At 46.3% G+C, this 26573-nt stretch overlaps 1 protein-coding gene across 19 annotated transcripts in view; it reads right to left on the reverse strand.

The window, feature by feature from the left end:
* Window positions 1–26573, reverse strand: part of Myt1l (myelin transcription factor 1 like) — a 393213-nt gene that overhangs the window by 149376 nt on the left and 217264 nt on the right. For all 19 annotated transcript variants that reach the window (XM_085690815.2, XM_085690818.2, XM_085690817.2 and 16 more), the window contains exon 5: window positions 883–1036. The gene's annotated coding sequence lies outside the window, so the exon portion shown is untranslated. The remainder of the gene's footprint in view (window positions 1–882; window positions 1037–26573) is intronic.

Genomic DNA, 26573 nt, shown 5'->3' on the forward strand with positions numbered 1-26573 from the left:
AATGGACCCTGATTGTCACTAAACCGTCCCTGTCCCTGTGGGAATCAGTTCCTGTGTCAGGTATGCCCTTCCCATGGCGGAAGCACCCCTCCATCTGAGGATGACTCATGGCAGAGAGCTTTCAAGAGTGCAGCTGATCCAAATGCATCAACAGAAGTCTCCCCCCTAGAACAGAAAAATAACCGAACAAACACCTCAACAGAAGACAGGAGGGTAGAAAGTTCTAGAAATTACACAAGGAAAAGCAATAGACACTGACATGTCTGTAAGATTCTATGGGGTGGACTGATGGCGTGTGTTGGGGGGCACTGTGGGGTCAGTTGCCTTGTGTGGGATTGGAGAGTAGAGTGTCCATTCAGAGGTGATGAAAGGAGATCTAGTCCATGCCCTCTCTCCTCCCTGCCTGACGTGCCACAGTGTTCAGAATGTGAGGGTTAGGTTCCTAGTGAAGGCCAAGGAGGTAAAAGTTTACCAGGTCTTCAAAGGCCCTGAAGTGCTCGCTGTGAGAGGGGCAGGGAGGCTTCAACAGGCATGAACAAGAGAAGAGATCCTGGAGGGTGGAGGAAGCATCCCCGCCCCCTCCCGTTCCTTTCTGTCTTCCAGGGCAGTGACACTTTCCATCCAAGAGGAAGAAGGGGGTCAGACATGAGGGGAAAGGTGAAGAAAGTCGAGCTGCAGCGGGGCTGACACGTGGGGTTCCAGGAGACCCAGAGCTGCTGGGCTAGAGGGTCAGGTGCCGGGCTGGACACCCAGCAATGTCCATCACCGCTGATCTGATCTGGAAGAGCAAGCGCCCCTCCAAGGTCTACACACTAACAGTCCCTACCCAGTGTGGAATCAGGGCGGCAACGCGCGCATCCTGGGGAGACAGATGGCTCTTACCTTGTAGGAAGCCTTCTCTCCCGAGGACGGAGGCAGGGTGACTCCGTGGGCAGGATGCAGGCCCAGAGCCAGCTCTCTCCAGGCCTTCCCTGGTCCTCCCCAGCTTGTAACTGTGGCCAAGTCACTTAATTTCTCTGTGCCTCCATTTCCCCATCTGTAAAAAAGGAACAGCATTAAGCACCTAAGGCTCTCACATACCTGTGTCCTCCACGACCAGTGACATTTATCTCCTCCAGGGACCAGAATACCCATGGGTTAAGCATGTCCCTTCATTCAAGCCATTCTTCTTGCTCTGAAGCCATCAGGGCCTTCTCTGGCCCCCCGTTTAAGTTGTCACATTCAGGAAACCATCAAAGACCCTGCTTCCTACTTCCTAAGTCTAGGACAGAATCTACCTTCACAGTGGACTTGTGGGTGAGTTCCATGCTAGGATTCACGTAAGCCTCATTTACCTGTGATTGCCTCAAGGACTTCAGAGGTTGTTGATCTGAGCCTGGGCTAGTGAGATGGCACTTGTTGCTAAGATTTGATGATCTGAGTTCAATCCCTGGAACCTACATTGTGGAAGGGGAGAAAAGACTCCTGCCAGTTTGTCCTCTGATCTGTATATACATGCCATGTATACTCACTAGAGGAAGAAGGAAGGATAAACGAACGGATGGAAGGAAGGCAGGAAGGCAGGAAGGAAGGCAGGAAGGAAGGAACAAAAGAACAGATGATTGAACCAGGCAGTTTCCTAGAGGTATGTGCCTCCAGGGTTAGAATACTTTAAGGAACATTTTGATATTCATTGTATCCTCTAAACTTTATGCTAATTTCATGAATGAAAAAAAACCCCAACTCTCAGAGAAGGTATTGCATCTATTCAAATCTCCCCAGATAGTGGGGGCAGTGGCACCTGAAACCCAATGCTCCCATCAACATGGCAAGCTGTTCACAGACTCCCAGAAGAGTGGAAAAGGCAGACAGAGGTCTGGGGTAGGGATGCAGAGCTTTCTGTAATCCTAGGGGAGCCCTGGTGGCTGTCACTGATGTCCCCTAAGTCTGCATTTATCTCCAGCAGCTCAACACCGCACTCTGCAGTTCCCTGGGGCTGTAACCTTCGGGTTATCTTAAACCTTCACAGATCAAGTGAGAAGAAAGGTGTCTCTCCCGAGAATGGAGAGCTGGCTCTGTGGGTGGATGCCTAGAGATGTGTTTAGAACTTACAAATATCTACATTTCTGTTCCTCAGCTTGACATGGCCCACCTGCCCCCAAAGGATAAATTCACCTTCACTGGGAATTCTCCTCCGAGCAATAGTAAACTCAGTGGATGAGGAAATAAGAAACACAAAGATCATTGACCCAAAGACTCACCAGCCTTGCTTTGGGCCGGAAATCAGCATTCCTCCAATTGTGTTGGACGCTACGGTCTAGGGTATAGAGCCTTCCTTTATAAACCTCATCCTCTAAGAAGAAGAATTTCATCTACATAGACAGAAAATAAATGTATGTGCACTACTGTCTCCCCAAGAACCTAAGCACACTGGACACAGATTTGAAACAGAGAGGCAGGGATGGAGGGAGAAGAAAAGGGGAGTCAGAAAAGCCCACCCTGTTCCCATTGCCTAGAGGAGGAGGCATCTAGCTTAAATTGAGATTATAATGCTGTGACTCAAGCACCCAGTAAAATAATGAATAGTTAAATGATCAAGATCAGACAGAATGGGGTTCCTATACACCTTCACTTACTACTTCATGGTCTGTGTATGCTGCTTTATAAGCATGAACTTCCTGGAGTTTTCAATTGCTATATTAAACAATATACCAAAAGCATCCAGCTTATTATTGAATGTTCAATGAATGGCAGAACCTCTGCATACTGTTTAGTGTGTAAGCATCTCTGACTCTCTGCTGTCCATGTGCAAGTGTGAGAACATGAATAGACAGAAAACCCTTGCTACCAGACGCCTGCCCTTGGGTCTGGAAGGGATGCTTCTGGTGGTGAGCAAGAGAGCGCTTACTGGGACGGTCTGCTTGGTCTTCCATAGGACCCTAGCAGCTCACCATAACAAGACATATAAGAAATAGCTACACACATCCATATGAATAATATTTATAGGAATAAAGATTAAGGCTGGCACAGCCACTCTTAAAATATGCAGAAGATAATTTTGGGGTATAAAGAAAAATAGGAAGTATGAATGAGGAGAAAGGGGAAATTCTTTGGTCATTAGAAAAATCTACGATCAACATCTAGGGTTACCACCAAACAATCAATAAATGATAAGTCAATAAACAACAGCAAGATGAAAAGGAAAGCACGTTAATATGTTCATGGTATTTCAATCATAGTATAAACACTGCCTTTTAGATTCTTCTGGAAAAAGAAGTATTTTGAAACTAACTAACATTCAACTGAACGTTAGAACATCAAGAAACAGACATGCTGATAACTCATAATGTTTCAAATTAAACAATTAAATCATGTATTAATGAGCGGCAAGCAAACCAATTGTGGTACAGCTCATTTTTGGCAGAAATGAAATTGGATCTGAGATCCCTGCTTGTTAAACTTGTCATATAAAGCATACTCATTTGTGGGTTTTTATTTTGTTAACAAGCTACGGGAGATGACAATACAGAGGCACAGAAGAATAAGCAAGGACACTGAGACAGATAAGTTCCTGCCTAGGGCTGCTAAGCTGACTCAGAGCAGCACACTGGCAAAGGCAGCCAATTGTACCCCAGGGGCAGGATCAGGGACAGCAGGCAGAGCTGCTGTTGCCACAGAGAATGGGAGGAGTCCTGCCTTATGTGGCCCCGCCACAGCCTCCTCTTTTTCGGTTCTTAGTTCACTTTTAAAAATAGTAAGTCAGTGACAGGAATACCTCCCGGGAAATAAAATTCAGGAAAATGAGGTCTCACACCGAATTTATTTCTGTTTATTTGCTTTCGGGAGCCCTTGCTTTCCTGCCTGCCTGGACAGGGTTCTTGGTTCCCTGGGGCTGGGCGGGTCCTGCCCCAGCCAGAATCACATCCTATCTGGGGGACTCATTAGTCCCTTCTTGGTCACTCTCCCAGGGTAGCTGCGGGGTTTCTAAAGTAGAGGATCATTCTGGGTGAACCCAAGGTTCTTCATCCAGCTGGCTCTTTCCTGGATTTTTTTTTTCCTTTGAGGAGACAGCTCTGCATCTCTTCCGAATAAGAGCCCTAGTGATTGTCCAAAGCCCTGCGTATTGGAAATGCCTCTTCCTCTCTTGTCAGTGGCAGTCTCAGTGAGACACTGACTTGTTCAAGAAGGGTGGGGGTACGTGTAGCTTTCTTCTAACAGCCACTGCTGGGGCCAATCAGGTTTCTGGCTACTCAGAAGCCTAAGCTTTCCTGTGGCCTGAGGACCTGATTCTCACTCTCCTCTCATCCCTGGAATTGTGCGTGACTCTCTCCTTTTGCATTAATGCTCAACCGCAGCACACTGTGGAATCTGCAGGAACCCCCTTTCCGTCAGGGCTTCTGTCCTGCTCAACTGGGAAGCACCTGCCTGGGACATTGTGGCCTGTCGTTTGAGTCTATCCTCCATGAACTTGGAGTGGCCTCTCTCACCAACCTTGCCCTCCCTCCTCTCCCGTCGTGTCCCACTCAGGTCCTGCTTCCTCTGTGCCCTTTCTCTTTTTAGACAGACAGCACAATGTGGTGCGGTGGTTTGGCAGTTTGCCTAACTGTACATTTTCCCCATGCCAGTTTAGTCTTTTTATTATTGGTTTCTTTGAGAGAGGTTGTCTGGGTATGTGCTGTGTAGCCCAAGTTGTCCTTGAATTTTAGGCAATTCTGATGTTCTTTCCTCCTAAGTGTTGACATTATAGGTGTAACGACCGTAACAACTATACTTGACTACCCTGGCATTAAATCAATTTCTCTCTTCTCTCTCTCTCTCTCTCTCTCTCTCTCTCTCTCTCTCTTCCATACACACACACACACACACACACATCTTTCAACTAGTCAATACTAGTCTCAAACTTGATATTTACGAAGAATGACCTTGTACTCCAAATCCTTCGGCCTCTGCTTTCCAAGTACTGGGAATTTAATATTTCTATAGGGATCAAAACCCAGGGATTTGTGCAGGCTAGGCAAGGACTAGGCAAAACGTAATTCTACCAAATGAATTACATTTTGAAGTTGTTCCAAATCAATCTGTCTTCATGTTTTGCTCATTTCGAATACTGAGTAGGAACTGGATCAGCATTGTGTCAGAATATGGACTCTTAATGAGGCTCCCTGAACAGAAGGTGACACAAAGACACCGCTCCCGAGACAGTATTTAAGTTCAGGGGAAAGTCAGAGGGTGTTTGGGCTGCAGAGGGCACCCCAACAGTTGATGAGGGCTTAAGGAAGCAGTTATAAAGGAGGCAATGGTAAAAAGCCTTGTGTATAGCTTGCTACTGGGTGTAGAGAAGGGAAAGATGAGTTGGTGTTAAGGAGAGCCTGTTGTCTGAATATGGGAGGAGGCCGGCTGGCTGTATAAGAGGAAGGGAAGCAGCCGGGTGGTGGTGGCACACACCTTTACTCTCACTTGGGAGGCTGAGGCAGACAGATCTCTGTGAGTTCGAGTCCAACCTGATTATAAGAGCTAGTTACAAGACAAGCTCAAAAAAAAAAAAAAAGAAGGAAAACTTCTTGGGCATAGAGGAGAACCTTTAGTCGAGGTACAGAGGACTATCAGTGTCTGCATGTAGAGTAAATCTTACAGTGTGGATACGAAGGTCTATTCCCTATGTGCAGTGAAGGGTCTGCTGTGTAGGTTCAGAAGAGGTCCTGATGCTCAGGCGTAGTAGAGAACAGGCTGTGTGTGTGCAGAAAGGTCTGTTGTGGGACTGTGGGAGGGTCCAGTGTCTGAGCATAGAGGAGAGCCTGCTGTCTTGGTTTGGTTTAGTGAAGGACCTAGTCTATCAGTGGGCCCGATGTCTGGGTGTAGAGCACAGCCTGCTGTCTGCATATGGAGGAAGGCTTACCCTGTGTGCGTAGACCAGGACCTACTCTGTATGCGTAGACATGGACCTCCTCTTCCAATACAGAAAAAGGTCTCCTGTCCAGGGTAGAAAACAGCCTGCTATCTGGGTGTTTATTAGAGACCTCTGACAAGGTATAGGTGTTAGCTTACTGTTTGACTACAGAGGAAGGCTTACTTTCTGGATGTTACGGAGGTCTTCCATTGGGGTGACAGAGGAGAGCCTGCTGTGTGAGTGTAGAGGGACTTCTGCTGTGGGCCTGTTGTTTGGGTGTTGTTTGGGTGTCTGGTACAGGGGACAGTATGCTGTTGTCTGGGTAGAGAAGAAGCATACTGTGTGGATGCAGAGGAAGATCTGTCTTCTGGGCCTGCGGGAGTGTTTTGCCTACCTTGCCTTCTGCAGACCCATTTCTCTGAGTGGAGTTATTTCAGGCTAGGTATCTCGTGGCGTTGTAATAGCCACGTTCTAATGACCGATGCTTTAGCACAGAAAGCACAAGGCTGCAGCCAAGTTCTTCCCGTTTTGATTTTGTGGTGGTATTTAAGATTTGAGTCCATGTCCACAGCAGACAATACGAGAGAAGCTGTTGGACTCATATACTTGAGGACTTTGAGCAAAGCAGAAACAAGATGGGACCGTGCAAAGGGAGATGCCGGGTCAAGGAAACAGAGCAGAGCGCCCCCAAATCGCACCCTCCCAGGTGCTTGCTATTAACAGCTTTTCAACCAAGGTGCCCAGGTTACTCAAAGGGGAAGAAATTTTTTAAAAAATGATTCTGAAGACAGATGGCATTACCACACAAAATAATGAATTTGGATCCCTGTCTTATACCACATATAAAATGGATCTCAAGTTGGCTTAAGGACCCAAGTATAAAGGCAAGAGCAATGGCTTAGCAATGAAGAACATTGCCTGTTCTTTCAGAGGACTGGAGTTTGATTCCAAGCACCCACGTGGCAGTTCCCAGCTGTCTACAACTCCTGTCTTAGGGAATCTAACACCCTCTCTTGGCTTCTGTAGGCACTTCATGGACATCATGCACAGAACATACACCCATACACATAAATAAAATATTTTTTAAAGCATAAGAGGTGCTAGTGGGTGGTGGCACACGCCTTTAATCCCAGCACTCGGGAGGCAGAGGCAGGTGGATCTCTGTGAGTTCGAGGTCAGCCTGGTCTCCAAGAGCTAGTTTCAGTACAGGCACCAAAGCTACAGAGAAACCTTGTCTCAAAAAAACCAATAAATAAATAAACAAACAAAACAAAACCAAAAAAGCATAAGAGGTAAAAATGTTAAACAGAAGAAAACAAGAAAAGCAAATCTCATGATTCTGAGCCATAATGTCAAAGAGGAATAGTTGTAGAAGAAAATAAATAGATCAAACAGATTTTATCAAACTTATAAACAATATGCTAAAGTGCACCAGGTATGTGCACCACAGTGACTGGAGATGTGTCCCGAATACCAGGACTGGACAGCAGGCGTCAGGGTTAAAGTCTGTGAATTTTATGGTATGTAAATTATGCTTCACGTTTTGAAGTATCCCTAAATTCCTTCAAAGAGCACTTGGGATGTTGTAGTAGAGATGCTCAGTCTCCCTAAGCAACTGCAGACAGGCTCCGTTCCTGCCTCAGCTTCATGGCGTCAGGCCCCTTAGGATCTGGTTTCTGTTCTCTCCCTACATTTCAGGCTTACTTCAAGTTATTCTGGTGAATTTCCATTGCCAACCCATCTATTCATTGGCTTGGTTGCTGATTCTTAGAAAAGCAGGGACATCCAATAGCTGTCTCGCTAGGGCTGCCACCCACCTTGCATTCTGTCCCTGGCCAGCCTTGCAGGGTAGTGCAGCCAGCTGTTGTCCCTGAGGTGCAGAGGTGATGCAGAGGTGACATGCTTGGCTCAAACTTCAGGGTGCGCAACAGGCTCAGCCAGCTGTGTGAGCCACTGGCCACTTCAGGGTGGCAGGCAGTCATGCGCACATACCTCATCAGACCCTGATGGCTACAGCCTTGGTTGAAGGTTGGGCTGTTTCAGAGGAGGGAGCTAGTGTCATCTCTTGTGAGCATTATTCTGGAGGCAGGCTGCCAACCTGTCGTTGACTTCTATCTTGTGTTCAATAGCATGGGAGAACTCTCAAGAAAAGGTGTATGCCCTGGTAGCCTATGTCTTTGAGGGGGGCAAGGAGCTCTGTCAGGAGGGACCACCCTGAGGACTTCTATGGTATACTTGTCCACTGCTGCCGCAGCCTGTCTGTGTCCTACATTTCTGTGTCAAGATTCAGGAGCTTCTTCAGGACTCAGCATTTGTTGGGCTCAGTGACATTCCTTTGATATGGCAGGATCCTCCCCGCTTCTTTGTCTACACTCCCCATTGCCTAAGAAATGGTAGTTTGCAGTTTGTGGCTAAGAGGCTCACATCACCTCACTGCCCCTTGTAAATGAAAAGGAACCTCTCTAAGAGGGAGTGAAGGGCATCATGCTTTGCATTTGTTTAGCTCTGGGGCGGGATGTGCAAGGATCCTGCTTTATCCCCCCCACCCCCACCAGCTATGGCAATCAGGAGGGTTAAGCCACTTCACTAACAGCAGAGTGTAGACCTAATATTTTGATAATCAATCTTGTCCTTTGGAGCTACCTTTTCTGGGCAACCCCCAGCTTCCTCCCCTAACAGAGGTTTAATTAAAGCTCACAGCAGCCAGGGCTCTGAGTGAAAATGATGAGCTACCCCTGCCAAAAGGCTCTTATTCCAGTGGACATTTGATGCCTGGGAAACTCCATTAACCTATCTACCGCTGACCAAGATACAGAAGGGGTGAGCAGACTCCAGGGCCAGCAGGTAGCCCAACTGGAAAGACTCTCCTCCACGTCTCTTGGCCCACAACAGGCACTGACTGGCTGACTGGTCTTTCTCTTATACACAGCCAAGGGTCTGGTATATAGCTGCACAGCCTGAAGCTCGGAAGTGGAGAGGAGCTATGCCTAGCCCTAGTACAGCCAGTGAGGCAGGACCCCGCTGAGGGACAGGAGGGGAGCTGAGGAGAGTTGGAGCTGGTAACCCAGGGTGAGAAGCTGCAGTGGATGGAGCTCCCAGCATGGGGGAAGGGAATATACTTGGAATTCCCTCAAACTGGGAGGAGATAGAAACATGGAGCACCACCGAGGAGCCACAGGTGGACAGGGTAGCTTTGGGCAGCCAGAACTCAGAGGATTAGAAGGTCAATAAGAAATCTGGACAAAAGGGATATTGGATAACTTGGAGTTGGCAGTCTTAAAATCAAAACTATATTTTAAGGTATTGTTGATCCTGCTGCAACAGCAGTCTCATGGGCCTCCATTTCCAGAAATGTTGGGTTTGCTCATGCTTTCTCTAGACCTGTACCCACTAGATACCTCTGGGAATGGCCACAAACAGGCAAGAATGTGGTCCTTAGTGTACAGCACCATGATGATCTTCATGTCTTGCAATCCAGGTTTGCTCCTGTCTGCTACATTATTAACTGGTTCACTCCACCCATCAGTCTGAGATAGATGTTACATCAGATGTAACACCAGACCACAGACAGCACGCAGCACAGTTAGGGCCCAGCTACAGATGATGCGTGACTCCAAGACCACAAAGCTCCCGGCCATCAGACAGAGACCAAGTAGAGAATTTCACAGATACCTACTGGGACTGGCAGCATGGCCATACTCATCATTAGCTATTTTCTTTAGTGAACCAGCTATTTAGAAGGGAGATTGCCATGATTTTAGTTCAGCCTCAACCTAATAAGCAAGAGTTGCCATGATCTACTTGGCAGCTGGTGAACTTGGCCCATGCCAGGCAGTTGGGGTTCTGTGGATCCAAACCACTGTCCTCATGGTCTCTAGCAGACGAGACAACAGCACAGACGTGCGGTGCTTGAGGAGAGGTTCTGAGGGACATAACATGGAACGAATAAAAAAGGACAAGGGTGGGGTACTGGGGTGACATTGAGGACCTGGGACACGGGCAGGGACAGCTTCCGCCCTACCCTGAGCAAATATGGGCAGTATTTGGCATCACACTCCAGGTTCTTAGGTCCATGACTGTCAGTTTAGACAGTGTCTGGCCCAGTCCTGCTGTGCGTGGTGGCTAGTCTATGAGACAGATGCTTTGGAGTTTGGGAAACATGCATGGGAACAGTTAGCAGAACATACAAGAAAAAAAAACAGTTCTTACAATCACGAGTCAGAAAGAAATTGTCTCCTGGAGGACAGGAAGAAGAAGGAAAAGGAGGAAAGGGAAGAGGGAGGAAGGAAGAGAAGAAGAAATATATATAATAATTACATATGCACACTTCTCTGTGTTTATTTAGAGCACGTGAAAAATAGGAGACAAGTGAGGACCAAATACTTCAGGATCCGAGAAAGCAGGACTCCACAGTCTGTATTACTCCTTCTCCCAGGCATCTACTACAGCGTCCCACTAAGCCCTGCTCCCACCACTCAACTGCTCTTCTAGGCCAGAGCCTTCCACAGGGCTTTAATAAGCAGCACGTTCCGGCTCTTCTCAGCAACAGCTCCTATTCTTGGTACCGTTACTGTGACCAAAGGCAACTTGTAGAAGACATAATTTGTTTTGACTCATGTTTAGAAGGGGAATCCATAGTGGCAGGGAGGCATGGCAGCAGGTGTTCAGAGCAGGGAGCGGAGCTAGCACACCTTCACCCTCACACAGAAAGTAGAGGAGTGGGCAGGGGCGTGGGACTGGAACGTGAGTGAGGCTGCAAACTGTCAAAGCCCGCACCCCAGTGACATACTTTCTCCAGCAAGGCTCCTCCACAAAGCAGCCCCACCAACTGGGGACCAAGTGTTCAAATATGAGCCTCTGGAGGACGAGTCTTCTTTCAGTCACCACGGATACTGCCAGACTTCTGGGTGTGTTAAATGAAGTGACAGCAAATACCAGTAGGTAGGTAAAAGGTCTGAGCCCTCTTCTGGGTTCTAAAACCTACCCAAGCCCACCAATCCATGAGCCTGAAAACCCACCAATCCCTGAACTCTAAAACCTGCCAACCACGATCCTGAAAACCCACCAATCCAGTATACGAATCAAGAAACACTAATTTTCTGTATTTGTGCAAATTAAGATACCAGTGAGTAACTCAATGGAGTTCTTTCTTTCAGGCATGCCATGGCCATCCCCATAATGAGGCTGAGCAATTATTATGAAAGCTACAGAAGACCTTGGGACTTCTCAGCGACAGAGTTGTCTTTGAGCTACGTACACTGCTGTAAGCAACCCCAGTAGAATCACTGGTTCAACACTCTGGACGTGGGCGGAGTCTTTTCTTTAGTCTGTTTGTGTCTTTTCCAGCCGGGGTAAGTAGAGTCTTCTTTATGACTTCCCCTCAAAATCCCGTGACAGCAAATTTTATGTGCAAATTGTAAGTGAAAAGATTATCAGGGTACAAAATTGTAACATGAATATAACCCAGACTCACAAGTGAATATTTGCAGGCCGACACATGTTGATACTATCTGTCATATGGTGGTCAGGTTTATACTACGCATTAGTGTTCAAACTTTCTTCAGGTGCCGCTGTTAGCAATGCTGTTGTTTTTGAGGTGACCCCAGATACTGAATACATTATCTGGATGGTATTAAATTGTGAGTATAAAAGGAGGTTAATTAACTATGTCCCTTATCTTAAGGTGTTGATTGTAGGTTTGTGTACAATGTTATATCTGTTAGTATCGGGGAAATTCTTGGAGACAGGCTAAATAACTTCACTTGACATTTTGAGGTACCCAAGGATGTTTGGGAGCCAGAGGGAGGAACTTATGGCTTAAATATGAAATGCCCCCCTAAGGTTAGTGATTTGAACATCTGGGATCTTGGTATGGCTCTCTTCTACGATGACTCAAGTATGTCTGGACACATAAATTACAGCCAGCTTCATGGAGACAGTTGGACACCATCAGTAGCTTCGGCCACTAACCTCATTCTTCACTTCAAGATCATTATTCTTTTCCTTATTATTAATAATTTATTATTTCTTATTCTCACTCCCCGCCCCATCTCCTCTTTTTTAAGATCTTGCTGTGCAGCTTGGATGGACCATCATCTCAGTCTGGAATTCCCACTGAAGACCAGGCCAGTCTAGAGTTCACAGTCCTTCTGCCTCTATTTCCTAAATACTTGGATAATGGGTGTGTACCAAAATGCCAACTGCATTTTTAAGAAAATAAAGATTTATTTTGGCTCATGATACCAGAGTGTTCAAAATGTCAAAAGCATTTAGTCCATCTCCAAGAATCTCCCAATCTTAAGAGTTCCAATGTTGTCCACAAGTCTAAATTTCAAGTCCCTTTTGAGACTCAAGGCAAACGCGTAGCTGAGAACTCCTGTAAATTTTGTAAATTAAATATTCCCAGTATATAATGGCATAAACTACATACTCCCATTTCAAAAAGGAGGGATCCGGGAACATGACAAGGAAGAGTGAGAGCAATATGAAATGAGAACACAGCAGGACAAGCACTAGGTGTCACAGCTCCATGACTGGAATGGGGGCATACAGTGTCGTGATATGTGTGGTAGCAGGCTTGAACATGCATGTCCCTAATGGCTTTGCCGTTTGCAGACCATATGGCCTCTGTCTTGGGCAAGCTCTTCTCAGTACCTGTGAATTTTCTTGGCCGTTGTTTTATGTTTCTATACTGTCTAGTATCCCGGGGTCTCCACTGTGGCTTCGGCTTTAACCTCATGCTTTACTTTGGTATGTATGTATGTATGTATGTATGTATCTCTCTATCTATCTTGCCTAAATCTATCTATCTATCTATCTATCTATCTATCTATCTATCTATCTATCTATCTATCTATCTATCTACCTACCTACCTACCTACCTACCTACTTACCTACCTCTATCTATCTATCTGTCTGTCTGTCTGTCTGTCTGCCTGCCTGCCTATCTATCATCCATCTATCTATCTATCTATCTATCTATCTATCTATCTATCTATCTATCTACCTACCTACCTTCCTACCTACCATTCTATCTGTCTATCTATCTATCTATCTATCTATCTATCTATCTATCTATCTATCTATCTATCTATCTATCTATCATCTATCTATCTATCTTGCCTAAAGGGCCTCTGACCCTGCTGCACATGGCCTGGTCCTCCAGGCTTTTCTTTGTGCTATTGATGTGAAGCCTTCATGACCTTGTCTCTAAAACTAGCTTCATTTGGATGATGCCAGTGTCTGTTACCAGCTCATCTTGGGCTCTCCTGCTCCAGCAGTGGGAGAGTGGCTGGGTGAATGGAGCCAGGACAATGCTTCTCTAAGTGGCCTTGTACGAGCAGAATGTTCCAGCAGGTCACTTTTCTGTCTTTTGCACTACTCTTGAGTTTGTCATGGGTGGGGTCTGGCCAATTCCTGAAATGCCTCAGAGACATGTTTTCTACTGTCCCAAAGCAAAAATGATGCTAGTAACTTTAATAATCAAGCCTTCTTTGTCCACAATATTTAACACCTTTTCTGACTAGCCTGTACGCTTTCCACATCTTTCTGGTAGATTTTTTTCCAGCCCCTGATTCCCAATATAAATATGGCTAAAAGCAACCAGAAATAACCCATCATAATCTAAATGTTGGATTTATTCGAAAATTTCTCCACCATATTAATGAGTCTATTTTCTTTAAAGTCAGCTTTCTGGAAGATCTTAGGACACAGGAAAAGAACTTTTGCCAAACAGTATCTTGCATGGCTGCTAGTCAGGTTTGTTCTCCGCTGAAATATTCTAGGTACAATCTTCACTGGGCTCACGTCCACCAGCGATCTTGTCTACTGAACACCCAACTCAGCAGCCCAGTAAGGGACCTGGGGCATTCTTGCGCTTTTTCAGCTTCCATTTCCGATTGTTTGAAACCCTTCCTACCAGAGGTTTAAGAGCTACGTGGCCAGCTGTCGTCTGTCACTGGTCTCCTTCGTGTTCTTGTCAGGAACAACTTATAAGAGAAAAGATTTGCTCTGGGTTGGGATTCCAGTGGATTTAGCACATGGATGTTTGGCCCAGTGTACCTTTGTAGATCATGGTGGAGCAGCGTGTGTGAGAAGGTAAGAGTAGGTACTACATGCCACCAGGAAGCAGAGAGCCACTGTACATTTTTATATTCTTGACTTTGTGTTCATGTTGGCACTCCTCTGTGAATGTGGCCTCACTTCTGTCTGCTACTAGTGTGGATTTAGCTGTCTCTGAGAAGTTTCCCAAGAGAAGTTAATGGAGGGTGTTGCAGGAAATACCTGCTATTAGAAGGCGGAACTGGGATTTGGTATATCTATTAGTCAGTTTATATTCTGGGCCAGTATCTTGGTTGTGCTTATGACTGGCTTCTCGGGAGTATATTATGTCTAAGCATCTCAAATCAAATCTCCCAAGAGTGCCTCGTGCATTTTTCACAATTGTTCTGCGGAGTGCTGGGATCACAGGTTTCTCTCAGGAAACTCAGTTTTATGTTCAAATATGAACACAGAGGACTTCATATTGCTCTCCTGGAAATCCAGAGTATGCTAAGACTGGAAGTCCTCAGCTACAGAATAACATGTGTGATGACATTGGGGATAAGGTACCGACTATACTGTTTCTTTCTGCACCACAATTTTAACACTTGGGATAAAGGTTCTGCAAACTCCGTTTTGGAATCATACGGATCTTGCATAAATCAAAAGTGCCCAAGGCTTCCTTCCTAACTCTGGAACATTGTGTTTTCTGTGGCCAGTTGAGAATGGGACTGAGGGAGGCTGCTGAGCTTGTGATGGCAATACTGACGAATTTTCGTTTCTTTTTCTTTACCCAGTGGCAAAGTGTGGCAGGGCAAGCAGACCACTGCGTCAGGAGCTGGAGCTGGCAGGAGTTTGGCTCATGTCACGCCCAAGTGAAGGCATTACGAACACAATCCCAGCACACCCTAGGCATCTGTGAGGACAGACTGTGTTATGTTCACACTCTCCCTGAGCTGGTACAGCACACCCGAGGAGCAACAGTCATGATTAGGAAGTGAGAAGGGCAGTTTCTTAAGGTTAATACCCAAGTGTTAGCTCTGAGCTGGGACTGGACATTTTGTGAGGTGCTCTTTGGCACAGTGGGGCAAAGCCTGCTATGGTTGGGAAGGTGCTGAGTGATAAAGGCCAGTTTAGGGGGCCCCACAGGAGCCACTGCATCTCTGGTAGCTCCTGTGTGAGCGCTGGAGATCCTGTGTTAAGGCTGTATACTGACACATTCTTCAAAGTTTTGGACAGTTAAGAATTTAAAGCACTGTTTTCTGCAAGTGCCCATTTCTCCAGAAAGTACTAAGAACAAGTGAACCCAATTTATGACCTATGTATGCTATCTGTGCTTCATACATAAGCACCCATTCTCAAAGGTAGGTTGATGCACATCTCTATCATATAAAGGCACACATGATGGTTTATTTTTTATGTAGAAATTATGGGGCAAACCACATTAAAGATAATGCAGACTCCACACACACCAACCACTCATGATATACAACACCTTTGAGTTAACAAATAGATTTTGTTTTCATATTTAATTTTGTCATTCACCCCTCAGATACCAATTAAATCTATGATAGAACACACACTTGACCATTTCTTGGGGTTATGGGAAGAGGCTGGTACACAGTGGGTCTCTTCACTATCCTGCTGGTACCCAAGAGGGAGAAACAATCAGGGAGGAAGAAGACCTCCCTGGTGGGCAGTAGAAGGACCTGAGTCTGTCTCTGGTACTAACTGTGACAGAGGACTGTCACAGCTGGCAGAAAAGGAAACTGTGGGGCAGCAGGATTCTGAAAGGAAAACACCCCATGGCTTTAGCTCATGGCTGGAACAATGTTTAGTTTCTTAAACAAGTTTGCTTATTTTCATAAAGTTTTTAAAAGATTTACTATGTTTATTTATATGTACATGTGAACATGGGTGTGTGCTAGGTGTGTGTGCATGCGTATGTGTTTGTATGTGTGCGCGCACACGTGCATGTGTGAACATGTGTGGGGGAGTTTGTGGGTTGTCATGAGCTGCCTGGTGTCAGTGCTGTGAACTGAACTTGTTCCTCTTAGAGCAGCAAGTACTTTTTTCCACGGAGTCATCTCTCCAGGTTCTATGGTCGCTTATCATGTGTATCTATGGGGTACACGTGGTGTCTGGACAGATGAATACAATGTAGGATTTAGGATTTTCCTACTAACTACAAAATGTTCTCATAAAACTCTTCTCTCTCTCTTCTCACTTGGTATGTATGTATGGACTTGGTAAGTATGTGAACATGTATGTGGGCAGTAGTAGATGCATGCACATATATATGCAGTCCAGAGGTCAACATGGCTTTCCTCAGGTGGACTCTGCTTTTTATTTTTTGTGACATGGTCTCTCACTGAATCTGAAACTTTCCATTTGGTTAAGCCAGATAGTAAACTTCAGGGCTTTGCCTGTCTCCAGCCCCTCAGCACGGAGGATATAAACACGTGTCTCCATGTCTGACTCTATGTGGTTTCTGAGATATAAACTCAGTTCCTTGTGTTTGTATTGTGGGCATGTTACCCACGGAGCCATCTCCTCAGCCCCTCTCAAAAAATTCTTTATGTGTCTCTTTGTGTACATGGTCTTGTACATTGTAGGGACAGAGACACAAAACCTAAAAGATGCTGGAAAGCTGCCCGTCACATGTTGTAACCCACTCATCAAAAGCATGTGAAGGTCCATGTTTTCCAGCCCCCTCTCCAATACTTTGGTGTTACAGACTCCACTACCATTGGGATGGCAAGCTCATCATTCAGGTTGCTTGTATCTGCTGTCCTGCATGGATAGCCTTTCTGTCTTCTTCTTTGACCTTCCTACTGGATCCCTACTTTTGTTTGTTGTATAGATCTTTTTGTATTATTCATCATGTCTTTTCTGAAATCTGTCAAATGCTTGTGAACATTTTAAATAAGATTTTCTTATACCAAAATTTTGCACTTTGACCTAATTATATTTATCATCATTTTATTTTCTCATTAATTCCACTCCTTGCACTGTATCTAAGATTTTTTTCTTCTGTATGGTAAAAGACATACTCCAGGATTTCTCCTAATCTTTGTGTAATATATGAATTAAAAATGTGCATCTTTAATTAGCCAACGTTTATTTGGGGCGGATATAAACTAGGAACTTCGCCAGTGGGCACACTCCCAGTGAGCATAGCATCACTGTCCTGGGATGGCCCCTTCACAAAAGGGAAGCCTTGGAATAACAGATACTGGCTCAGACTCCAGTAGTCAGAAAACTGGGTTAAGGCAGAGGCTGGATGGACAGCTGCCAGGATGCGAAACTTTGGTTGGCAGGGTCTTCCGGGTGACAAGCCTTCCTAAGGAAGAGAATTGTGACACTTGGGCAACCCTGGAAGGGAGAGACAGATAAGCCAAGAAACCAGCAAAAAAAACCGTCCAGCCTGAGAAAGCAGAAAATAGACAGTCCAAGAAGAAGAGGTTCTTGGTATAGGATCAGAAAGTAGAGAGGTGAGGTTGGAGTTTTCAGAGTGTAGGACCCTGGCCCAGATGAGGACAGGCAAGCCACATCAACCTGGATTCTGACACCCCAGGACAGGCCTAGACTTACTCTGAGTATCCCAGGAGCCGGATGTAGGAATTTAAACAGGAGAGCGAGCAATTTAGTTTATTTTTAAACAGACTCCTACTGTTCCTGGTCTGGAACGTTCTGGAAAACAGATGGTAAGTAGCAGAGTAGACTGGGACACAGTCGTTGGGAAACAGGTCATTTATTCACTTCACTGAGACCCTGCTGATCTCAAGATGCCGAGAGAGAGGAAGCAGTGTGACTCTTACTTGCTTTCACTTGCTGTAGGTCTAAGTAGGCTGGGTTCCTGCTATGGCCAGGAGCTCATGCGTGAGCAGGGGATGAACACTGAAGTAAGCTGCCATCCCAAAAACAGTTTTTAGTGTGAGCAGGCACAGAACGGGCCAAACTCTGTGGGGTGGAGCGTTTGCTCATAAGGCTGATCAGGCAGATGTCTTCATTTCACCCGAGCCCATTGGCACCCTTGTCGACTGCAGACGGAATAGCCTCAGAATGTTGGTTAAATATGCCCTGACTTTGCCCTGGCAACCCCACAGACACACGTCTACTAAAAATGGGTAGGATTCCTTCCAAGATGGAAGAGGATCTCTGCCAGAGAACACTCAGGAGTCTTCTCTGCATACAGAGAAGAACACGTATTCCGGTGAACCTGGAGTCATCCTCCAAATGGCAGCACACAGATCTACAATTGGTCGGTCAGCATCTCCCTACAGGAGTTAATGGTCTTTAGTTTACAGAGCTGTCATCTTCTTTGCCTAACTCTCGTACTCCCCAGGCACTACCTTTAAAGTTTCAGATAAAAGGAAACAGAAACGCAATCATGAAGTGATGACAGAATAGCTCTTGGGAGAGATTTCAGTCTTTCCCCTGGGACCTGCCAGCCCACCCGACCTTTGGGATCAGACAGGCACGCCACATGGTACTGCACATTGTCGATTCTTTGTCCTGATTTTGCCCTCTTAAAATCACTAAGTTCCAGGCTGTGAGTTGATTCGGTCCCAATGAGTCAAGTCTTGGAGGAAGACAGTCATCTGCTGACCCTGTCCTCTAAAGTCAGTAGCAGCATTTTGTCTCAGAGTACTGCCACTGCCTGAGAGCTGTCCACGGGACCCAGAGACCAGGTGTGGTTCTCCAACAGGGGTCACTGACAGGACTTAGACCTTGACATTTTTCTCCACCTTCCTGAAAAGGAAAGTTGGTTCTGAGAGATTCTGCGCTAGCGTCCTGTACAGCAAAAGGAAAACGGACATCACCTGTCATCAAACCTCACTGTGATGGGCTCAGTTCTTTCCCTCGGAAATCTACAAGATGAAGTCCTTACCCCAGTATGTCAGAAGTAGCTTTATTTGAGAATCTGTCTGCAATGGTTTGACTATTCGTTAGAACCTGCAATGATTAATATTTTCAAATCCCCTAAGAAACAAACCTTTGAAAGTGCCCATAAGAGATCTAATTGCAGTGGGAAGATCCACGCTAAGGGTGAGTGGCGCTATCCCAGACTGGATAAAAGGGATATAAAGTCAGCAGGATATTGGTATCACTCTCTGTTGCCTGGCTGCTGACGTCACATGACCAGCCGTCCCTTTATGCCTTTCTAACCATGATGACGAGCACCCTCAGACTGTGAGCCAAGACAAACCCTCCCTTCTCCTTCTCAGGTATCGGATCACAACAGTGAAAAGATACCAACACAGAAGCCGGACCCAGAACTGATGACATACAAGGTGGAGGGCCTTTGGGAGGTAACTGGTCATGAGAGTGAGATTCTGTTTGCTGTTGACCTTCTGCTGCATGGCGTTCCGCTGTGTCTCCTCTCATCAGACAGCCAGCCTACGGGGCCTCTGAATTTGGACTTCCCAGCTTCCAGAATGATGAGAAAGCACATTTCTATTCCTTCTAGTCTGTCCAGAACGTGCTATCGTGGTAGCACAGATGGAGGGAATTTAGATTTAATTAGTTCAGTTAAGGCCATGAGAAAGTGAGGCGGTCCCTCACCCGGTTTGGCTGGCAGTCTTATGAAAGGAATGTTCAGGCAAACAAACAGGAAGAATGGCCTGGGGATGAAGGTAGAGGTCAGGGTGATGCTTTTCTAAGCCAGAAACTGCAGCTCACTGGCTACTATCAGCTGCTGGGATGAGACCTGGGACAGACGGTCCCTCACAGGGGGAGTCAGTTTCAAAGACCTCTAGAATGGGTCCTTCAAACTCCATGGATACAGGAGGGTTAAACTGCATGCAGTTGGTATCCATCAAGTCCGCTTCACCGAGTCACGGATTTCACCCTCTATCCTCCCCCTGGAAAGTACCACACCCTCTGTGAATCCCTGCTCTTTGCGCCAGGTTTAGTTTCAGTCTGGGGTCAGGCAGCCCCGAAGACTGGGGGCGGGCTTCCATTTAACTGGGGTGCAGACCAAGTGATGCTGGCCACATGCTGACCATGAGCCTGATGTTGTCTGCTGTTGCCATGGCTGCGAGCTGAGGCTGACGTGAAACTGTCTGTTTCCCACCAGAGGCTTCTCATCGTGGGGTGTCTTCAGAGGCCAGTCCAAACCTTCCCCTTAGCCCGAAGAATCAATACTGCTTCAGTAGCATCCAACCCAGTCAGAACAGAGTTGTTTGACCTTCTCCATAAATCCACAAGAGGGAGAAGGTGTAGAGGCGCCCACGGCTGTAGGTGATAAACTCATAGGAACTGAGTGATGGCAATAGTGGTCTTTTGAATGTAAACTCGTAGGAAGTGACACAATTAGGAGGTGTGGCGTTATTGGAGGAAGTGTGGCGTTATTGGAGGAAGTGTGGTCTTGTTGCAGGAATCTGGGTGACACACACCTTTAATCCAGACCTTGCCACAGGAGGTCTGGATTAATTAATTAATGAGAGCCACACCTTCTGTTGGGTTTGTGTCACTGTGGGGGGCAGGCTTTGAGGTCTCTTTTCTCAAGCTTCACTTAGTGTGGCTGTCTTTTGACTTCCTGTTGCCTCTGAGTCAGGAGTTTAGGACACTCAGTTCCAGTACCACATCTTCCTGCCTGCTGCCATGCTCGCCTCCATGGTGACAATTGACTGAACCTCTGAAACTGTAAGCGAGCCACCTAAGTGAAATGTTTTCTAAGTTTCTGGGGTCATAGAGTCTCTTCACAGCAATAGCAAACCCTAACTAAGACAGCAATCATGGGGCCAGGAGGTTCAACGACTGGGCACCTGAATGGGGGCAGAAGAAGAGCTACCAGAAAAATGTGGTAGTGGGGATTCTCATAGCCCAGATACTGTGGCCTCCCCTGAAGGCCATGGGGGAGGGCCTGAAAGTGGTTAAGTTGAGCCTAGCATAAAACTATGATGAAAAGGGGGCTACTTGGCCATCAGCAACCTAGGTGCTGTGTGTAGGCCATACCTTCCTCTGACTTGTCTGTGTCCTGAGACTCAGCTGAGCTCTGTCCACAGAGTAGGGCAATCTTTTTATTTCATCTTCAGTGCTGCCTACCATCAGAGACCCTTTCTTTCTCTCTCTCTCTCTCTCTCTCTCTCTCTCTCTCTCTCTCTCTCTTTCTTTTTTATTTTTGTTTTTCGAGACAGGGTTTCTCTGTAGCTTTGGAACTAGTTCTTGTAGTCCAGGCTGGCCTCAAACTCACAGAGAGACCCACCTTCCTCTGCCTCCCGAGTGTTGAAATTTAAGGTATGAGCCACCACTGCCCAGCCAGAGACCTTTTCTAGTGGAGGAGATGTCTTAGTAGCAAGAAGGTAATTTCTATGAAGCAGAGTCAAGGTTTGATTAAAGATAAATAGATTGACTTTAACTACAAGAAGAAAAGGGATCTCAGAAGCACAGAGCCTGGTGCAGGCTTCTCAGTCACTGTTTACTAAAAGACACAGGTACTGGGATCAAGGGCAAGGAAGATGCTTGGGGGAAAATAAAAACACACCCAGGTACAGGTGGGGGCTTCTCAAGGAGGAGTGGCCCCAGAGAACAATTAGGTAAAGTTCCTAATACTGGCTTCAGGCCTATTTTTCAGGGGGACCACTCCACCACACCCTGACTTCCAGTGGTGGAGCTAGGCCCAGGCTCTTGCCTTGTCAGTGAAGTGTTTGGGGATTTTCTAGGTGCAGTTCCAGACAGACGGAAGTTAAGAAGCCGGGCAAGGTTGTGGGAGAATCTTGTGCTTATACCAACTGAGTTGCACCCTTCTCAGGGTTTGGGCTTGGGCTGCATGATCCAGAGACAGGAGCGAACACTGCACCCCTGATAACTCACCATTGCAGCCCAAACCCCAGCACCATTTCCAAATGAAACATTTGAGGGGTGAGGTATCCTTGGGAGAAAGAGACAGGAAGGTAAACTGCACCCTGCTCATGGTACGAGGAACCTTTAAAAATGGACTAATTTTAAAATCCCTTGATCGAAACAAAACTCACACGCAGAATTATTTTGTCAGCTCATTTATATATATCTGGAAAGCTTGGATTCTCTTTTGAGAAGATATTTTACATGTATTTTAAATTCTCCCCTCAAAACAAATGCCAATTTCAAATAATTTTGAATTTTTTATCGTGACTGTAACCTAAAAATTATCATATTTTATCTACCTTCTGCCACTACTCTTCCTAGCAACGTTTTCCCAAAAGTCACCCTTCCCTGGGGCCTGCCCGGCTGGTTGGCTCCTCCGTTCTGAGTCCCTTTCTGCCCTGGCTGAGGTAGTGCCCCTTGACAGTCTCCAAGCTGTTCTCTCTACTCTTGCCCACAGATCAAAGTGATCCCAAAATTGTGGTCTTGAGTCTGTACTTTCAACCTTGGCAGCTTCATTTAATCCATTAATTCAGCTTTTATCTCTAATGAGATAATTCATGGAGCTTTCTCTCCATACCCGCTTAACCCTCGTCAAAGTTTCTGCCCTGGATTCCCAGGGTCAGTTCACAGACTTCATCTCTAGCCCAGACCTCATGTCCCAACACCCACATGCTCTGCCCTGGAGGCCTTACATCTCGGTCCTGCCTGCCCCCCAGGCTCCACCCTGAGATTCAGTCTAACTACTTAGTGGGCTGCTTCCCAGAGTCTCTCATATCCTGTTAATCAACCCACCAGCCAAGTCGGAGTCATCCACATTCCCTCGGTCACCTTTTCTGGTAGCTGCAGGAGCGTGTGCAGAAGAGTCCTGCTTGTGCTCACTCCCTACCTGCCATCCGGTCAATCTGGAGTCTACATCACCTCATGCCTGTTATTTGGTTCAGGGTAGGAACGTTTGATTCTAAACTGGATACAGAAACTCAACGTAAAAAACAATTGGCAGTATGGGCCTCAGATGGAGGATAGGGTCAATAGTCTATTTAAACTTTTGTTTCTTCCCTCAACTGGCTGTGCCCCCTCAGAGCCTGGACATAGTAGAAGAGGAGGACCCCAGGGCTGTGTCTACCTGGACATTGTAGAACAGAAGGAACCCACGGCTGTGTTTCTGCCATAAACAGAAAAGTCCTCCGTAAAGTCTCACAGAGGTCCCTTATGCTGACAGCCACCCACCATAGTCGTAGCCTGGGATGCAGGTTCCATCCACGGCATGGCTCTCAGGTTCAGTGTCCTTCTGCCCCCAAATGGAAGGGCTCTCTTGTGTTTGCCTAGCATGATGCACCCACAGAACACCCAATAGTATTTATTGAGCGGAAATGAATGGAATGCCAAACTAGTAGGTATAAAGTCATAAACTCAGTTTCACACAGAAAAGGCAGAATGTGTTGGAAGACAGCCAGTGAGATCTTTGTCATCCCTATGCATGGTGCGGGAGATGTGGAGGATAATAACCACTAGGGAAGATACACCTAAATCATACTGAGCTCGCGATATGGCACAAGCTCCCTGGTGGACTGCCCTGTGACAGGGTGACAACCCTCACACTTACCAGAAGTCTACTGCAAGGGTGCAGGCTCATTAGCATGTCTATTTGCATAAATTTACATATAACATTCACATCACCGGGCTCTCAAACCTGCATACCAGATAAAAATTTTAAAAGGGTAAGTCTGACCCATTGCAATTATATTCAAATTCAATATTCAGAACATGACACATGGAGCAAAACAAAAATCTAAACCAGCCAATTATGTGCCTTATCGGATGGCAGACAGGAGAGCCTCAGCAAGGAAAAGAAAACCAAACAGCCTGGGCTGGGTTTGCAGCATGGGGGCTGTAAAGTGGCACCCCCCCACCCCTGTCTTCAGCCATGGTGTTGAGTGCTGCTGTGTGTTGTACTCCACACTAGGGACTGAAGGTTTAAAGTTTCGTTTATACTCCAGTAATGAAATTGTGGCGTGGGTGTCACTGTCTCTATTGTGCAAATGCTCTGTAAGTTTGCTGTGCGGTTCTGCTGTGCCCACGTGCGTGGCTAGACGAGGTCGCCCGGTGTTCTCCTGCACCTGACCTGGGTGTGCAGAGAAATGTGGACGGGGATGTTCCACTGGGGCTTGTTTATTCTGGAGTGGGGTCTGGGTTAAACACTGGTAACGGAAGAGAGCTGTTCATTTCTCTCCTCCCACTGAAAGTAGCACACGCGGGTAGGAACACAACCGTCAGGTCTTACGGGTTTCCCTCAGAAAGGAGCACCTAGCCTGTTCTTGGCTGTTCTAAAGATCGTGACCCAGTGAGGCAGACAGACCCTCTCCATTCAGGGCGGTGGCTTCATGCTTGGCTGCGAATACTGCCTTGAAGCGCAGGGGTCTGTATTTGATGGCCCCTGCTCCCCTGGAGACTGTTCTCACATTGGGGTTATCTGGAATTGGAGCTATGTTCTCACGTATTTGCAGGTCCACAAGCTTGTGTGTGCAGAAGGCAGAAGGGGATCTCAGACCTCCCGCACTATCACTCTGAGACAGGATCTCTCGGGGAATCGGGAGCTCATCATTGTGGCTAGACTGTCTGGCTCTGACCCTCTATGCTGGGATTCTGGGCAGGTGTAGCCCTGTCTGACTTTGCACGTGGGTGCTGCTGATCCCAACTTAGGCCCTCATACTCATACAGCGAGCACCCTACTCAGTGCGTTACCTCCCTGGCCCCAGGAGTGACATACCTCTTGATTGAGGGCACTGGAGTGACAAGGGGCTGGGGCACAATTCCGTGAGGTTTATGGGACTGCTCTGCCTCTGAAGCGGCTACTCATTCAGTATTGTACCTCATGACTACTCACTTTGCCAGCTATGGTTTTGCCTGCTGAATCTTACAGAAATCCTCACAAGAATCCAGTCATCTTAACTGTCATGTAAACGGATAGAAGGAAGTTTAGCTTCCTGGATTTGTGAATGAGATTGCAAAACCTTAGAAATAATGCAGGAGTGCCTAATGCCCTTTTCTTCAGCAGCAGTATGGTCTGGGAAAACCCCTCTAAGGATAATGGAGACAGCAGGACTGTGGGACCCGGAGCAGACAGATAATGATTCATAGCTGCTTCCTGTCACAGCCTGAAGGCCTGCTGAGACGCCTTCTAACCAAGATGGCTAAACCGGGTGTCCTGAATTTGTAGTCTCTCTGCTTTTCACTTTTAAAACTTAAATCAGATCTCTAGAGCCTATACTAAATTAAGTGAGGACATGACTTTCTAGCATCCTACATTTTAAGGACATAGTTATCACCTACTCTTTGGGGATTTGTGTGTGTGTGAATGTGTATACATGTGCGCATGTGCATAAATGTATGTATATGTGTATACATGTGTGTGCTGTGTTCAAGCGTGCAAGTGCATGCATGCATGTGTGCATGTATATGCACACACTTCTACATGGAGGCCAGAGGTCAGTCCCATGGACTTTTCTCCCAGTGTCTTCCACTCTGTTTTCATTTCAAAGCCTTATTTATTTTTACTTATGTGTATGTGTGCCTGTGTGAGTTTATGTGAGCCACATACGTGCAGGTGCCTCTGCAGGTCAGAGGGTATCAGATATCCTATCAGGAATTACAGATGACTGAGTCACCTGATATGGTTTGAGAACTGAAGTCCTTTGCAAGAACAATAAGAGTTCTTAGCCATGGAGCAATATGTCCAGCCCCAACTCCACTTTGTTTTTGAGACAGGGTCTGACTGTAGGGCATATGAATTAATCAAAGTTGACTATCCAGTAAATACAGGGATCCATGTGTCTCCACCTCCAAGTACTAGGATTACGAGCGTGTACAACCATGCCTGGCCTTTGACATGGATGATGGATATTAAACTCATGTTTGAATATGCCATGTTTGCCTGGCAAGCACCTCCCCAGTTTATATAGCAGTAATTAACATACATGAAATTGTGGCTAAGGAGACACCCCAGACCAGCACCATGTCAGATCTGCTTAGCCTCCATTTTCAAACAAAAAGAGGAGTACTAGAAAAGTCACGTGACTTACTCGTATTATGCAGGAAAGCAGCTGGCCAGAATTCTAAGTGAGTCGCCCAGTTGCCTGCAAGCCGACACCCACATTACAGGCAGACAGAAGAGCCTCAGGAGGAGTCTGGCCATGTTCCACACAACACGCACTCGGCTTTTTTTTCAGCAAGAGGAAAGGGGCCTAATTTTTTCAATATTTGAGGATGACACCAGAAGTCAGCCTTTAAGATCCAAATCCCATCTTGCTAAAAAGGTCTGCTTTTGTGTCTTCTTCTTCTAATAGGGATGCTACTAAGCAGCAAACCCAGTCCCTGGCTATCTTGTCCCTGCTAGAAATGATTAAGGGACGCTATGCATGTTCCCAGCAGCCCAGAGAGGAGGGGTCCTGTGTGCTAGCGGTGATCTTCTGAGGAATTCTCCCAGAAAAGGGTGTCATCTCACTGCTGACAAATACCCACCTTTGCACTGCCAGACCTAACTAGGGAAACAGAACAGTCAGGGAGAGTGTCAGGAGCCCTATGTTCTGGTCTGCATTCTTCTGGATTGTAACTAGCTTTATACCATAACTAACTCATTTAATTTTTCTCATTGTACTTCCCAATGATTATTAATTTTGTTTATTATAATTATTATATTCTGATTATTAATTATTAAGCTTAATAAGTCGCATGGTCTCTGACGGGAAACTCAGAAGAGAATGCTCCTGTCAACACTGTATGCTAAAACGTCAGATGCTCTGTTTCACCCTGAAAG

Source organism: Myodes glareolus, chromosome 6 (genome assembly GCF_982192425.1).
Source record: "Myodes glareolus chromosome 6, mMyoGla1.1, whole genome shotgun sequence".
Lineage (NCBI taxonomy): Eukaryota > Metazoa > Chordata > Mammalia > Rodentia > Cricetidae > Myodes > Myodes glareolus.